Below are 18,252 nucleotides of genomic sequence, written 5' to 3' on the forward strand. Positions count from 1 at the left end.
TTATCCTTCAGACATTTGAGTTTGAGAGTTAAAGCTGAAAAACAAGCGATCAACCATCAGTTCTCTCAGTACATTAGGTTTAACTATTCTGCTGATCCACATTTCAAAAACTCACTTATAGTGTTACAAAGCTGGATGCTCAGACTAAACACAGGCAAAGTTTCAGATCACGTCTTAACTCCCCGATGAAGCAGAGAATTTTACCGGACGGCTTCAAGCCGGTGAAATCTCTTACATACGCTCTCTTCTCCCAGCTCTGGAGGGCAGTCCTCTCCTGGCAGCCCTGCAGCGTTCTGCCCACCCAGGAAGGCTAGCAGAGAGCTGGCCAATCAGGAGAAAGTGGGCACATGAGGAGGCGGGCCTTAAAGAGACAGCAGCTGAATTAAACAGTTTCAAGCAGAGGGTGAAATGTTGGTTTTTACTGACGTCAGTGTCAGATAAATAAGAAGGTTTTTGAGCTGGAAAGCTGCTCTTTATGTTTCACAGACTGACAACATGAAAGGTGAACATAAGGAGAACGCCGTTTCTAACAGCATGCGAGCGTTGGATATTGTGATGCATAGCGCACGATCGCACGCTCGCTGTCCACACTGCATCCGTTAAATAAAGAATTCTTCAAAGTTGTCCACCCACAAACAGTTTGACATCATGTGATTCTTTTGTATTGAAGTTGGTGTGGTGCTTTGTATGGACGAGCTTTTGACTCAAACCACAACCCTCCAAAGGCTCGTCCATAAACAGCCGAAACAAAGTTTTTCAACCACACAACATTTCAATCACAGACGTGGATAATGTGAATGCACCACTTATCTTCACTTTGTAAAACAAGCTAACAAGCTAACAAGCTTTAACGACCCTCCTTCAGTGAGCCGAACAAAGTTTCTCTCCGGCGTCGACACCTGTCAAAACATTTCAATCACAGATGTGGATAATGTTAATGCAGCGTTATCTCCACTTTGTAAAACAAGCTAACGAGCGCTGTTGAGTGAGAAAACCGGTGAGCAAGAGGTCACAGGTCAAGAGACCAAAAGTTTTCAGTGACCTAAGACGCAGTTTACTTGAGTACAAAGTCCAAACCCAGAGAAAAACAGACGATTTCAAAAATACCCGCCTACGTGTGGACGAGGCCTCATTCATCTCAGAATTTATCGATGTACTCCTTATTTTTACAACAGGAGGATGAATTACGCCCCACACACACTCCCACACACACACACACACACACACACACCTAGCAACACATTTCCCCGCCTCCTCCTCACTTGAAAAAAGGAACACTTCACATCAGACTTTTTAAAATGTATCACCGGACTGTTTTGTCTTTTCTCTCTCTCAGGGCTTCAGTCCGAGCTGCTGCTGATGACATCCTGATAACCTTTCCTTTCCTTCAAACTTGTAGAAAGAGAACATCTGAACGTCTCGTCGCCTTAAGCGCCGTTGTCACAATGACGGTTGTTCGACCTATAAAAAGACAGCGGGGATCAATCTCCTCCTTTAGCTCTCTTGTTTTCCCTTTGTCACTCATCCTCCTCTGACACGTTTCATGAGAACACCTTCATTAAGAAAAAAAAAAAATAACAACGCACATCACCGATTGTAAATCACTTCCCCTTTCACCTGCGTGTGCGTCACCAGCGTCGTGGTGGAGGAGCTCGTGGAGGTGATAACGGGGGTGGGGGGGCAGGAGGGCTGTGCGGGTCAGTGATCTGAGCCGAGTCCTCTTCTGAGGAACTGTGGCTCACAGGATTTCTGCTTCAATAAACAACAGACAGCCCAAACCTGTTGTCATGACAACCGCTCCCCCCAGTGAGTCTATTAATGGTAATTTTATGATGCACACATGCACATGCACACAAACACACTCGCACCATGCAATAACTATGCTGTACGTTATTTTGGTTTTCTGGTTATACTCTGAGTTCTTTCAATCACAAAGTTAAAATGTGTTTTTAATTCAGTCATTTAATGAGACACAAATGAGGCCATTAACTGGACGGACCATGGTGGGGACATTTTACCCATGACAACAGCACATCATTAAATGTACAATATGTAGAATTTTCACATTAAAATATCTAAATTAACAAGAAAATTGACTGTTGAGTATTTACATTGACTCAAATATTTCCAACACGTATCAAAGCCAGAGAAATCCATCATTTTATATTATAGTTACAGGAGGTGTCTTGTATAGGCGGCTGCCATGAGCGGCTGCTGCTACCCCAACCTGACCCAGGATAATCGGAAGGATGGATGGATGAAGGGATGGATGGATTGATAGTTGGTTAAATGGATGGATGGATCGATTGAAGGATAGCTGGATGGATGGATGGATGATAGATGGATGGATGGATGGATGGATGGATCTATGGATGGATGGATGGATGGATGGATGGATGGATGGATCTATGGATGGATGGATGGATCTATGGATGGATGGATCTATGGATGGATGGATGGATCTATGGATGGATGGATCTATGGATGGATGGATGGATCTATGGATGGATGGATCTATGGATGGATGGATCTATGGATGGATCTATGGATGGATGGATGGATCTATGGATAGATGGATGGATGGATGGATGGATGGATGGATGGATCTATGGATAGATGGATGGATGGATGGATGGATGGATCTATGGATGGATGGATGGATGGATGGATGGATGGATGGATGCATAGATGGATGGATCTATGGATGGATGGATGGATCTATGGATGGATGGATGGATCTATGGATGGATGGATCTATGGATGGATGGATCTATGGATGGATCTATGGATGGATGGATGGATCTATGGATAGATGGATGGATGGATGGATGGATGGATGGATGGATCTATGGATAGATGGATGGATGGATGGATGGATGGATCTATGGATGGATGGATGGATGGATGGATGGATGGATGGATGCATAGATGGATGGATCTATGGATAGATGGATGGATGGATGGATGGATGGATCTATGGATGGATGGATGGATGGATGGATGGATGGATGGATGGATGGATGGATGGATGGATGGATGGATGCATAGATGGATGGATGGATGGATGGAAGGATGGATCTATGGATCTATGGATGGATGGATCTATGGATGGATGGATGGATGGATGGATGGATGGATGGATGGATGGATGGATGAAGGGACGGATGAATGGATGGATGCATAGATGGATGGATGGATGGATGGATGGATGAAGGGACGGATGAATGGATGGATGCATAGATGGATGGATGGATGGATGAATGGATGATGGATAGATGGATAGATAGTGCTCAGTGGACAACGACAAAAAGTTTGATTTCCACAAACCTGTTTTATCAGAATGTTTCTGATGGAGTCAAAAGTTTTTTTGCACGTTTAAAAAATGCTAATTTGTATTCTTAACTGTTTCATACTAAGAGGATATGGTACCTGAACTGAAGCACTCTGATTTGTAACATTCCTGCTAAAATCATAAATATCTATCACTACATTCCCCTCAAATAAATCAAACTGAAGTGATTTTTTGTTGTGCTGTGGAAGTCGGCTTCATCGCTTCTCTTTTCAACTGAGACAGAATCACAAACTCAAAGTTAGAAATAAAATGATTTCAGTGTTATCGTGACATCTCATTACTTTCAGCCCGTGCGTATCAGATGTAAATAACATGTTTATTTTGTGACAGAAGCATTTCCAGTGCTGTTTGTTGTTGTTTTTTTCTTTTCAGCTGCTGTTCTTCAGAAGCAGATGTGTTCATGGTCTTCCTCTCTTTCTCCACATAAATCCTGCATGTGTCCTCATTTCACCCTGCAGTCTCAAGCCCTTCAGTAATCTGCACCTGGCCTCTTCATTCACTGACTAACAAACTCTCCACACCGCTCTCCTATTCTGCTATCGGCCTATTCTTTTTCTTATGCTCCATATCTCATCCCTCCCCAGCTGTCACTGGCAACACAGAGACGAGTGGGTATATCAAATATTTTTCTTTTTTGGTGTCTGGGGCTGTGAAGAGATTTTGCAATGAATGGAAAATGAAAGATAAGACAGAATGTAATATTGGAAGTATCACCTTCTGATATAGCCGAAGTCTGAGGGAGCTTCAGAGAGTCTCCTGTATCTTCTTCTCCTGACTGGCGCTGCATCATTTTGTTTTTTACTGAAAGGCTCGAAAGCTTCTCTGTGTGTCTTTAGATTTCTAAACTGATTGAGTTTGAAAAAGGCGGGATTTTCTTTGTGAAGTTATAATTGTGATAAATCGATTCAAAGGGGTCAAGATTCACATCGGTACTCTGAAAAATGAATCTCAATAACATGGTGAGCGTCAGCAGCTGTAGAACAAAGATTTAGAAATTGAGGACGCTCCACCGTCTTTTAAATCGGAGGTGTGGAAGCATTTTGTCTTCCCCCAAGACAGAAAAAGAAAGAGGTGAGAAGATAACAGACGAGACAAATATTGCAAGAAGACGGGGAACTACACAAATAACACAACCAACATTATACAGCATTTAATCCACACCACAACGAGAAGCTAACTAGAAAATAAATAGAAAATAAACATCACACTGACAAGCGGGTTTGCAGCCCCTAAAGGAATCTGTGTCAGTCATAATTTGTCTACAGTCTCATTTTTGTAAAATAAATCATGAGAGAGGAATCATGTGAGTTGAGTTTGTGCAGGAGGGAGAAGCTGAAGAGGAAAGATAGAAATTAGCAACCGCTAAGCTAACAGCTGAGGCGAGTGCATGCTTGTTTAGCGGGGTGAATCTGAAGCCCTCTTCAGACGGCTTCTTTTGTAAAAGTAGCTAAGCTTAAAGCTCTTATGCAGTGGCTTTACCTTAGCTGTCCAGTTATACAGTCTTATACATAACAATGGCTTGACTCACCATAAATACATTTCTATAATTTCTGCAACGCATGCAAACATTTAACCTCTCAGAAGAAGCCCCTGGATTTATGGAATATGCATTCACACCACTGAGCTCATCATATGAAGCCCCGGCTAACCCTCAGATTAGTTTATGTCATTATGGAGGCCACTGGGAATTTAGAGAGCATGATGGCTGAGGAAGGAGGGAGGAAGTCCAATCTATCCATCCATTATCTGGCGCTTTTCCCGTTGGGGGGTCGCGGGGGGCTGATCCCAGCTGTCGTTGGGCAAGAGGCAGGATTAAACCCAGAGCCGGCCCTGAACCCACTTAGTGCCCTATAGGCAAGACTTAGCTGACGCCCCCTTGTATTGCAACCAATTCTACCACCAATCACAATGTTCACACAGCGGGCATACAGATTTTCTTTATTTAAACCTGATATTCATCGGTACGGTCAGTGTCTCTCACTTCTGATAACTCATCTGCCCTCCTCCCCCACAATGAGCAGGGAGCGTGCAGCAGTTTTGTGATGCATCAGATTGAGCAGGGAGCAAGAAAATAGGACCTTTTAGTGATGTCATTTTGTTGTATTGTGTTGTATGTACTTGTGTTGTAATATTACTGAAAAATAGCATGACAATGACATAAGATAAAAAAAAAACATTTAGTGATACTTCGGCGTATTTTTCTTTCTTTTTCTTCTCATCATCTTTAATTTTTCTTCCTGAGTCATTTTGGGTGCAAGGGCGCACCCCTAGCATATGCCTATACTGCTATATGCCCCGGACCGGCCCTGGGGGTACACCCCTCTCCCAGGGAGAAAGAAAGTGGTTGACAAAAACCTTGTGGTGAACGTAGCAGCACTACTACTGTTTGCTATATTTTAGATTCAGACGACAAGACATGTTGCAAACATGCTGCACAAAACAAGACAACCAGCAGATTAGCATGTAGCTAATCTCTTCTTTTTTCCTTTTCTTGAGGGACACATCAAATGTTCTTGTCATGAATCTTTTCTGAACTCTCATTGTACATGCTAAACCAGCAAATTATGAAACAACTGGAGTTTTCTGTCTGCAACAATGCAATGCTTTGTTAATGGAAGACTTCTTTCACTTTGCAGGTAAAGCACAGGGGGAACAAATGCAGGTAATATATCCAAAGCTTGATCAGAATGCCACTGGATGAAGAAGTTGCAAGCTTCTAATTTAGCATGACCTGGGTGACTGAGAAGCTACACAGACATTAATATAATTTACTTGTGCTTGTGTTGCAAGCAAGGTCAAAACAGATTATTGTAACTTGTTAAAAATCTCTATCAGGGACTTACATCTAAATAGAGAAATAATTCTGTGTTTTGTAAGTGATGCTCGCAGGTCATTTTACTGTAAAGCATCTGCTCGTTCCTGCCGTCTCACTGAGGTACACACTCCAGGAACAGGAAAAAGCACAGGTGTAACTAATTTCATTATGTGAGCCAGCGAGACAGCATGAGCATAACCAGAGCCCGGGAACTGCAACACATAAATGGAATGCAAACATAATTATCCTTCTGCTTGCCAACTCAATTTCTGCTCAGAGATATGTCCAGTGGAGATAACTGTAATAACATGAGGGTTCTTTTGTTTATTTTCCGAGTTGGAAAATTAAAAAAAAGAATCTCAGTTTTAAGCAGAAAATAAACTCTTGGTGATCATCAGAACAGCAAACAAAGTTTAAGAGGAGTTACTGCACACATCCTTCACCAGGTGTTGTATAGAGCAGACGCTATTAAAGGGACAGTTCTGTTTTTTTAAGGTGGGGTTGTATGATGTTCTCATCAGTGTTGCCTGGACGTTGTACATGGACCGTCTCTCTCGCACGCATGCACACACAAGTAAAACACAAGCTAACTAGCCTAGCATCCCTGCAGTCAGCTGGAGGTCTGCAGCTACTTCCTGCCGATGTTTCTCTCGTTCATGATAGGAGGGTGAAGACACTTCCTGCTGTTGCCATGGTGCTCTCAGACGCTGTCTGTCCGTATGCCAGACGCAATCAGGGAACAAAAAGCCCTGAAGTAAGAGGAATGGTTGTATGACCAAATTTTCAAATATGCAAGAAATGAATCCGTCATGTCGGGAGCAGCTGAATGGCCCGTCTGTACACTGCATGACAAATGACACGCGGTTGTGCTGAAATTCTGCACTTTTTTAGGGTCAGAAATGGCCTCAATTCATAAAGTGTATGCCCGGGCCCGAGATGAAGATTTTGCTGTTGATGAGGCACCACCATTTTTACCCACAAAGAGAAAATTGGCCCACCTGGTCGTCCTGCTGCGGGCTATCTGCCGACCACTTTTGCAAATTATATAGTGGTGGGTCTCTCTCACTAAGATCTCACTGACAGCTTAAGATCTCATGTCTCTTCAGAAACACATGGAGCATTTGTTTACTGCTGATTGTTCTTTTAGCTGTTTTTATATTCTCTTTTCAAAGCACCTGTGTGTCCCTTTACAATAAAGTTAATTAACTAGGAGTAAGGCAGTAAATGAGTCAAATTAAAAGCATCTAGGTTACAAACACCCTGTGGAGGTAGCATCGTGATGTTGTATTGTATAGTGAATTCAGAACACAGTCCTGATGTGAGGTCGTCTCATCCTCACATCAGGACTCTGTTCTCCCCTTTGAAGGACTTTGTTAAATCCTTTAAAACCAGACCACGACGCCTGTGATGTGCTGTGTCACTAAAACGTGGGAGCCTCCAACATTGTTCAGTCGAATGACTCTTTATGTGTTTATGACAGAAGTGAGGGTAAAGAAAGACGCTGTAAATATTCCTTCTGCACACAGACCGCCAATGCTCATAATTGTTGGAGCACCAATTAAACGAACTGAGTGGGCTTTGAAATTCACCATAATTGCATTTTATATGATAAGTGACAATTAAAAGGATTGATTGGTTGATTGATTGATGTAATGCTTCAACGTTAATGTCCTCCTCCTCGTTCGCTCCGGCGTCCCCTCTTGTTTGCTAATCTTCTCCCCTTTCCGTTCATTTAAACACGCCGCTGTCTCCTCTGGATGGATTAACAAGCCCAAACCCTGATAGTGATTAAAAGAAAAAGCAATCACACGGACAGGGACAGGGACAGGGACGGGGGGGGAAGGGGGAGGGGGGAGGGGGAAATTAGCAGTAGCCTCTGTGTACAGTTGCCATAACAACCACATACAAGAGGATAAAGGGCACTGGGGAGTGTTTGAGCGTCCCTCGGTCTGTGCACTGCTCACACACGTTTAAATGTTTCAGGAAGGTGTTTGAGGTGTGGTGGTGTTTTTTTTTCTTCTCCTCAGTCACTCGCACACAATCTGCGCGAGGCCAAATGTCATCTCAACAGCGGAGATGTGCTTCAAAGTGTTCAAGGGCTGTGATCGGGCGAGGAGAGCGGCGGGGTCTTTGTTGAAGCTCTGTTTGTGTTATCAGAGAGCAAGAGATAGATGCACAGAGGTCACGAGGGTTTCACATCTATTCATAGCTTTCATGTGACGTCCACACACACGTCCCGCCCCCACCTGACGGGCAAGAAAGACTTTTCTATGCCAGTCTCAGTTGTAATACTTCCTATACGTGTATTAACCCCCGGGTCGTACTTCTACAGAATCCGATCTGAGAAAGAAAAACTCAGAGAGGAGGAGACTGTGGAGGATAAGATGGAGCTCCTTTAGAGAACAGAATTCTCAAAACCCTGTCATGAAATAGTGTGAAAAGTATAACTGCCTTCAAACTAAGATTACTGCCCCAGTCATTTTGGAGATGAATGTCTGAGGTTGTTGTTTTTTTTTTTTTACCTCTGACTCGCTTGTGTGAGAAAAAACAGAAACTATACAAACTCATGAGTCCTTGGTTGTCCCTGGAGCTCAGGGGACTCATGGAGACTATGTCTTGGTTAAATAGCATTAAAAGTGTTTCACTGTAAATCACTCGACTTGAATCGGCCTGTTTTCTCCAAAGGGATGTCGCAGTTGATTTATTTCTCTTTTTTTTCGTAATCGGATCCTTTAATTGTTTATGGATTTCATCATTGATTATTTTTCGATCGACTCAGCTCTCACAGCGCTTCAGGGTGTTTGACTCCGGTCTGCTGCGACCATGTGAGAGGCTTTCAGTGGCTGCTTTCTCCACCGCAGCCCTAATGGCTGAAAACCCATCTGATAAAAAGGAAGGAGAACCACCCACTCCCTTCTTCCATCACTATACACATCCGCCGCCATGGCCTGCAATTCAATTTGTCTCCCTGCTCCCGCGATCATTACAGCCGAAGGCGCATTCATCAGAAGAGACGTCCCCCTCCCCTCTCTGACCCGCCACTGCTCTTTATGATGTTTGTTGGAGAGAAATCATCTCGTTTGCTGCTTGCTGTTGGTGTTCAAAAGCCTGTTAACTAACTCACTCCCAGTGCAAACAAACGTGGCTGCAGCAAGCAAAGACAAACATCAAACACTTTGATTTCTGTCCATGCTAAATTCTCCTTTTATTCATCAATTATATTCATCTATAATCAAAGCTGAATTAAACAGTGATGAAACAATGCGGCAATATTCATTAACAAACATTTCCTTCTGAGCTTCCCCGAAACAGACACTGGGCCTCATTCTCCAACCGCTCTTAAAGCTGACCTACACTATGATGCAGATCCCCATTTTAAAACTCTCATATATAGTGTTACAACGCTGGATGTCCATACTAAGCATGGGCAAAGTTTCAGATCATGAGGTAGACGTATCTTGGAGTAATCCCAGGACAAGCCTGCAGAGGGCGCTTAACAGCTTGTTCTGCAAATCACATGACATAGAGAACAAACCATATTTTTGACGTATTTTTGTAGGCCAACCAAGTAGCATCGCCATGGGGTCTAATGAGAATTCACCTATGGGATTTTTGCATTGGATTTTGGATCATTGCAGAAAATAAGCTCCATGGAAAACACACGTTTCTGAAGCGTAGGCGTTTTGTTCAGCAGGATAATCTTCACAGATGAACGCCGTTTTTATGATGTTTGAAGCGTTAATGCGGCCGACAGAAGTAAAAAGCTAACGTTATGCTACAAGCTAGCTACACCACGGTCGGATGATTGTGACGTCACTAGCGTTATGCTTCAGACGATCTCTGATAAACTAATCCACGTAGCTTAATAAATAGTTTACTAACATAATATTCACCTTAACCTAAAGATTAAACCTACAGGAGACATCTCCGACTAGTGAGAGAGTTCCCGCCCTCTGTGTCCGGCGTGATGACCTTTAATGTCCCCGACAACCACTGTAGTCACATTTAGCCGCTCGTTAGCAACCGCCTTTTTAAAGACGAGTAAAAACTTCAAACTTCACAAGTGGAGGTATTACCTAACGTAGTTTATGTGCTCTAACAAAACACCAACATCTCTTCAGCTCGTGTTAACCACAGACCTTATTTCAGGAGTCTAACCACAAACACATTCATAATCCACGTTGACTTTTAGACGTTAGACCACATGGCGCTCAAATGCTAACTTACTTCCTGGTTTTAGGACTTATTCCTGTGGCGCTCTATATCCCCGATATGAAACCAAGAATTTCACGAGACGGATTCAAGACTCTACTTAAGCCGGTGAAACCTCTTACATCTCTTCTCCTAGCATTAAAGCAAGGCCCTCCCCTGGCAGCCCTGCAGCGTTCTGCCACCTGTTAGGCTTCCAGAGAGCCGGCCAATCAGGAGAAAGTGGTCACATGGGGAGGGCAGGGCCTTAAAGAGACAGCAGCTGAAATAAACCGTTTCAGGCAGAGGCTGAAATGAGGGATTTTAATGATGCCAGTATCAGATAAATAAGGAGTTTTTTTGAGCTGCAAATTATGCAAAAATGACTGGTCAGGTTTCACAGACTAACAGCATGAAAGGAAGAATGAGAATAATAAAAGTATATTATTTTTGGGGGGGGGCAGGAAAATACATGTGACTACATGACTTGTTGAAAACATCCTCCACAGGGGCATCACAGTGTGGTTCGGATACACCACACTGGCTGAGAGAAAATCGCTTCAATGGGTCATTAAAACTGCAGAGAGGATCATCGGCTCTGACCTCCCCTCCATGGACACACTTTACACACAGCGCTGCAGGAGGAAACACATTACTATTTGTCAGAACATGTTTTTGCTGCTTTTCTATCCTTTAAATTTTATAGAGCTGACTCGAGTGCCAACGCACAAAAATTCAAATGTACCTGTACCGCCTTGTACATGTGCATTAAACATCTATTCCATTCTATTCTATGTATTTAATGTTGCAGAATATTAATCTGAGCCAGTCATTTGCAAATACAAGAAATTTCACATGACATCCTTTGATTGGGAGCACCCAATGATATGTTAAAGGAGCAGTATGTAACTCTGACACCTAGTGTTTAAAATGGATACTGCAGTCCAAATTCAAAACATTGGCGAGAGCTGTCTCCCCCCCCCCTCCTCCTCTCTAGAGTCGATGCTCACTCAGGTCACCATGTGGTGGACTCTGAAGCTTTAGTGTTTATCCAGCTCTGCATGGGTCTGTAAACCTTTCTGTGTTCTAACCTCTCTCCATTTTTCAAAAGCATCTCCAATATTGATCCTAGTTTGAGCACGTTTCTGCTCGTGGAGCTTATTAGAAACATGCAGAGGCTTTTTAGGTCGGGTACAATCACTTCTATCTGAACCACTTCTCTTGACCCGCTTCCATCACTGCAACACCTGTTGACCTGATAACTGCTCTCATATCTGGCTAACCGAGGGGCGTCCAAAACGGCCGTGTGGGGGGGTCGTCTTAAAAGCGTCTACCTTCTCTGGTCCAAACAAATCCAGAGCATTCAGGAGCAGAATCTAAAGTTAGAAGGAGGACATACTGGCTGCTGCTTTGTTGTCAGAGAAGCCAGCACTTCAACATAGCATGTTTCCTTAATGATCAGATAGTAAGATACCTTTATCATTTAAAATAGGAGAAATCTTACTGATTGCTCCTTTAATGATCATCTTAAACAAATCCTAAACCTCGGGTATGGAGAATAAAATCAGCATTATAAGGACCTAATGTTAAAGCTAAATAAATTGTTTTTTATTCTTGTGAAAACCTCCTCAGGTCCAAACGGGAGAGAGTAAATAAGAGATTAGGAGAGGAAAGAACGAGGCAGGAGTGGGGAGGGGGTTTCGACGGGAGGAGGAAGAGGGAGTTGAACAGTTAAAACAGAAGTGGTGATTAGGAGAAGGAGGCAGACAGGAAGAGCGACCCAAGCATAACAAGAAACAAAGGACAATTCCACTAAATGAGATATTTGTTTTTCCAGTTATCAGCGCTGAGAGTAAATATTGGCTTCTTGGTGCGAGGGCTGCTCTCTGCGGCTAATGACTGCCAATTAAAATCCGACAGTACCGAGAAGCCACTGTTGAATAACTCATGTCACAAGAAATGTATGCTCACTCTAAAGCAGAACGCTCATCTGGAGGAGAATTTTTTATGGCTTAAATTCAACAAGAGCTGCTGTTCCTGAAGAGGAAATAATCAACAGATGGCTCGCTGTGCTAAAAGATGATATGACACTAAGGAACTCCCGTACAAATATTTCTTTATTATGAGCATAAAGCACATGCCCATTATCTGCTCTAAATCTGAATCCACAGCATACTGTACGAGGTAATCCCTTAATCCACGTTGTGAGCTTGGAAATCCCTCCACTAAAGAGACGTGGAAGCATACACAAGCTTATGTTCGGACTTTGGCGCCATGCAGCAGGCTAATGCAGCGTGTGTCTGACTTGGAGATAACCTCAGTTGGAACCGGTTGAAAACAGATGCAGGTTGTAACAGCTGGGATGGGATTTGTCTCCTGCTGTCGTCCTTTTTGTCGCCCGCTTCTCGCGTCAGATGCTCCTGAAAAAGTCAGACAGTTCTCCACCTCCCACCATGTTTCAAAGCAACACGTTTCCGCTCTCGTTAGCAAAGTGACGCACATTGAGCTAAAGGCTGAGCGTCTTTATAGCTCAAACCAAAAGGCAAATATGAGCTAATGTTTAAGTTAACTCTCCTACAGGAAGAAGCTACATAAATAGTACCTTTTCAGATTTTGATCCTGATCATTACAAGTTGTCCAATCTGTAGGATATCTACTGAACTAAATGATAAACTATCTGATCAGACATTAATGAAACATGCTGTGTTGAAGTGCTGGCTTCTCTGACAACAGTGCAGCAGCCAGTATGTCCTCTTTCTAACTTTAGATTCTGCTCCTGAATGCTCTGGATTTGTTTGGACCAGAGAAGGTAGGCTGTTTTAAGGCGACCCCCCCACACGGCCGTTTTGGACGCCCCTCAGTTTGCCCGATATGAGAGCAGTTATCAGGTCAACAGGTGTTGCAGTGATGGAAGCGGTCAAGAGAAGTGGTTCAGATAGAAGTGATTGTACCCGACCTAAAAAGGCTCTGCATGTTTCTAATAAGCTCCACGAGCAGAAACGTGCTCAAACTAGGATCAATATTGGAGATGCTTTTTGAAAAATGGAGAGAGGTTAGAACACAGAAAGGTTTACAGACCCATGCAGAGCTGGATAAACACTGAAGCTTCAGAGTCCACCACATGGTGACCTGAGTGAGCATCCACTCTAGAGAGGAGGAGGGGGGGAGACAGCTCTCTACAATGTTTTGAAACTGGACTGCAGTACCCATTTTAAAGTTACATATTGCTCCTTTAAAGGCCGACTGAATAATAATATTTTGTATAAGATTATAACTAAACCTTTGGAGGAGTCTATTCCCACCGCACGGATCTGGGTGTAAATCAAGTCCAGCAGGCTTTATTTCTACCTTATCAAGGCCAGACCAAACAAAAGCTTATTAAGATCCTAATCCATGTACATGAACAACTTCTTAACCAACCTAAGATATGACGAGACAAATAAAGCATTTTCATTTCCTTTCCCATGTTCTGCTCGTCTACATTTGGTTATTTCTGTGAGTAGATGCAGAGGTGGAGGCCTTATGAAATCTGTCGGCAGAGCTTTTATTGAGGACAAGAGATATAAAAAAAAATAAGTAGCCGCTGTGGGAGCAAGAGGTGGACGGACGGATATTAAAATAATAGCTTTGCAATCGTACGCACATTTAATAGACTCAGAGAGGTCAAATCTATTAAGAGTATATTAAGAGGAAGGAACCAAGTCCAGGGCGTCTCTGAATATGACGCACACTTCAGTCCACCATCGGAGATCTAACCAAGTCTTAGTGAGCATGAATAGATCTGAATGCTTTGATCACAGGAGGACAACAATGTGACATTTAACAACATCATATATAAAGAGATGAAGATGGAAGATGACAGGCTCAGGAGGCATGAGGTGAGGTGAGGAGGCTGACATAGAAGAGGTGACAACGAGTATGTTTCTGCATCTCCCTCTGGGGGAGTCTGTTTCCAGATGAACATGATATAGATGATTTCCAATCGCTACCAGTAAAATATTAAAATAAATTATATGAGCTCGGTTCTTTAAACATTCTAGCCAGTTGAAGTTGGACCTTTAACTTACATAGTCAAGAGTCCAAATAAACTGCTGAACCTCTCCAAACAGAAAACGATAACATAGCGCTTCTTGTTGCATGCCGACATAAGACGCTTTAACAAAATATTCATTGCCAGCATGAACACAATAAAAACTCACAAGGAGCCAACGGAGCAGACCAAGCAGCAACCTCCAGTGTTAAAAAATGAAGTCAATGCAAAAATCTGCAGTTCCTCGAGTGTCCACTAGAGGCTGGCTGCAGAAGCTCAGGAAGTCACATACACACTCATTCAAAAAAAATCCAGTTTTTACATTAGAAATAAACCCGCTTACAGCCTGGTGAATAAAATAAAAAGGTCTGATTAGCTCATGTCTCGATCGGCACACACTGTAGTGTCTGTTTTGATTTTATAAAGGATAAGATTTATTTTATAATAAGGGCCAGAGCTGAACAAATTGACGTATCTTTTTGTCAGGATGCTTAAAACCCGCCTCTGCTCTCAGCCTGTCGATAGATTGGCTGAAAGTTAGACTGTGACACATTTCCAGCATGGAGACCGCCATCAACCAGCTTCCAAAGCCTTTTGATCAATCTAATTACAGGCAAAGGGACGGAGCTGTGGTGGGCCTTCAGCCTCATGCATTCAGCTTCCATTCGCCCACCTGTCAGTAAAATCAGCCACACCCACAATTATGCAAATGAGGTGCACTATGGAGAGAAATGTGAAAGTTAGAGAGAGTTACAGATTATGTGATACATGTCCATCATAACTCTATACGCAAACTGTCCTCAGAGGAACATTTGGCCCCTGTAACACTGTTTGAAGATAAAATGATACACAAGAAGTTATGGAGGGGGGTCAGCAAGAGTGATAGCGTAACTCTCCTGGTAGCTTTTTAGCTCTTAACTGTTCCACGGAACCATTTTTACCCTTAGAATAAAGTTTGTGTATTTATTTCAGAAAATTAAGCATTAAATTGTTTCACTTCTCCAACTTTCAAATATTTCTACAACATCTACATAGTGCACCTTTAACATAAATAGGATGAGTTATATGTATATCGTACAGATTTAAAAAATAGATCTTTGTGGACTGAAGTCAGGGAAAAATGTCACAGTCCATCCTACGATGCAAACAACTACCCATAAACTCAACCGAATAAAACAGAAATAAAGGCACTCAAATGGATTTAGCATCAGAAATACAAATACACAATCAAAGAAAGAACAATGTGAACAAAACACAACAAGAACACAAAACACCTGACAGTCACACCACACCATTGCAAATAAAATGCAAAAAGTAATAAGTGTATTGAGCATTAAAGAATGAGTAATGCACATTACCAAGGCTGTTTGTTAAGCTCTATTTTGGGGGGTTAAAGTGCTGCTTCATCCAGAGAACAGGGTGATAAAGTGTGTTTCCAGATTCAGCTGGTTTTCAGTGGACACACTGTGCTTTGAGGCAGCCTGCCTGAGTCCATGTTGGAAATGAAACAGTCAAGAAAACAGACGAGATGAAAGATTGGATCAGCTGGAGCAGTGTGCAGGATTTATCCCCCTTCAGCTTCTCAGTGTTCTGGCAAAAGAACCGCTGAGAAGCTGAAGGCCAACCTGCAGCTTGCCGAGCACTGGGCACATCATTACCACATCAATCTGCTTCTATACAGCTCGGCTCTCTGCCCCTGTTATTATCATTACACTCTGCATATATTTAGTATTCATTTCCATCCAGCATGGTACAATACCTGGCACTTAAAGATCGGATCATATATGCATAGAAACCTTTTCTCATTGCCCCTCCCCCTCCCGAGGTTTTGACTGCTGCTCTGCATTTATCTTGCCATGAACGTAAAAAAGAAAAAACCTCCACACCCCTCTGAATGAAGCTCAATCTGTACACTTTATAACAGCCTTTTCATACATAAGTTCAGTGTATGTTTTGTGTTCTCTCCTGAAAGCTTTTGATGATTTGATCACCTGAGAGTTAGCGGGCTGAAATGCAACGTCTGTGAGAGATTTTTCAAACATCTTGAGGAGGAAGTCGGGTTTAACGGATTCTGACTCACATCTGTTTGCAAGCCCCGTCCTCCTAAAGCTGAAAATAATATACTATATAATAATATACTATCACCTCAACACGTCACACAGCCAACATGCAGCCTGTTTGAAACAGACATTGCAGCTTTATCAAACTTCCTAATGTTTCAGAAGCAACTGAGAGGAAATCAAAGCCTAAATTTGGGTTTTACAACTTGAGAAAAAAGCAAAAGTAAACTATAGACTTTAAAAGTATCAAACCAGCCGTCTAATAAGAAAAAAGAGGATGTTGGAGAGGATGTTAACCATCATCATGTCTTCTGGGATCGCTCTGTGATTTAAAACTTCTGGAAGCTGTCAGAAACAGAATGGAAAAGGTTTTAAAAATTAAGTTTGATTGTTGCTTTGTATCTGGGAAAGATGCCACCTCTACTTTTAGGTTTTTCCAAAGTATACATGTACAGAATAATATTAGAATAATGTTGGTTGCTAGTAAAAAAAAAAAAAAACATTACATTATGCCAAGGCCCACCTGTACTAGAAGACTGGTTCAATGTAATGCACGACATTTTTCGTAATGGAAAAATTAACATTTATTTTGGGACTGATTTATTTAATGAATTTTGGAAAGGATGGATTGAGTTTATAAACCCACATAGAAAGGATTTCAGGTAAAGAGCTGGTTCTCTGCTACACACAGATTATTGTGCTTTTATGTTGATAGTACGTCTGTTCTTTATTTTTCTGTTTTTCATTTTTTATCTTTGGAAAAAAAAGAGATGTATAGGCTATTTAAAAATTGTGTGCACCGGTTTGTCTCTAACTAGAATAACAATAATATATATACATATATATATATATATATATATATATATATATATATATATATATTATTGTTATATATATATATATATATTATTGTTATATATATATATATATTTTTTTTTTAGAGCATCAGGTACAGCACAGTACATTCTTCTTATCATTGCTAACTATATCTGTAATATAAATCTAACTCTTGCAGAGTGATTGCCCCTCTGCCTCTCTGCATCCTTATCTGAAATCCAGCTTTAAAGCTTCCTGTGGGGAGTTTGTAACTGGTTATAAAACAAACTGGAATTCATATTGATTGTCTCTGTATGATCTATAAAAGCAGGTTTCATCGTGCAGTGTACGCAGACAAACGATCACAGTCCGATCAGCTGCTCCAGAACTGTACGATGAATCTCTGGCACACACTCACAAAGTGAGAGAGCAGAGCTACGAGCAGATTCCCAGACTTCAGGACTTTTTTTTCTTCATTGTACCTGCTCAAACTAGCACACAACATCTGAAATCACCATGGCAACGTAAGACATTGCGTATCTGTCTTCCCCCTCTGACCATTCAAGAACATTTGGCAGGAAATGTCAGCAGACCTCCAGCTGACAGGGAATGTTTGTTATGATTCAGCTGCTAGTTAGCTTGTGATTATTGGTGATGCAGTGTGTGTGTGTGAGAGAGAGAGGGAGAGAGAGAGAGAGAGAGTGGTTTTGCTGGTGAGTGTATTTGAGCCGTGCATATGAGACAAAAACACATATATATCTACTGACGATTAAGAATGCCGTCTCGATATAACTTGTTCAGTGTGAGCTCTCAGGTCGTGCGTCATGTATGATTCAGTCTTACAGTGTGAGCTCATGTTCCACTACGACTTTAATACAATCGTTAGTGAAGTATTTCTGATTGAAGAAATCTCATCCTTTAACTATCAAGATATGTTCAATACACGTAGATGAGCAGAGAGAGTAGACATATTGCATGCCTTGTCAATGGG

General features: G+C 42.0%; 1 protein-coding gene across 3 annotated transcripts in view; it reads right to left on the minus strand.

Annotated features, from left to right (window-relative positions):
* cadpsa (Ca2+-dependent activator protein for secretion a) overlaps positions 1-18,252 on the minus strand; it is a 160,498-nt gene that overhangs the window by 113,253 nt on the left and 28,993 nt on the right. The gene's annotated exons all lie outside the window — the stretch shown is intronic.

Source organism: Labrus bergylta, chromosome 5, assembly GCF_963930695.1.
Source record: "Labrus bergylta chromosome 5, fLabBer1.1, whole genome shotgun sequence".
In the NCBI taxonomy this organism is placed as follows: domain Eukaryota; kingdom Metazoa; phylum Chordata; class Actinopteri; order Labriformes; family Labridae; genus Labrus; species Labrus bergylta.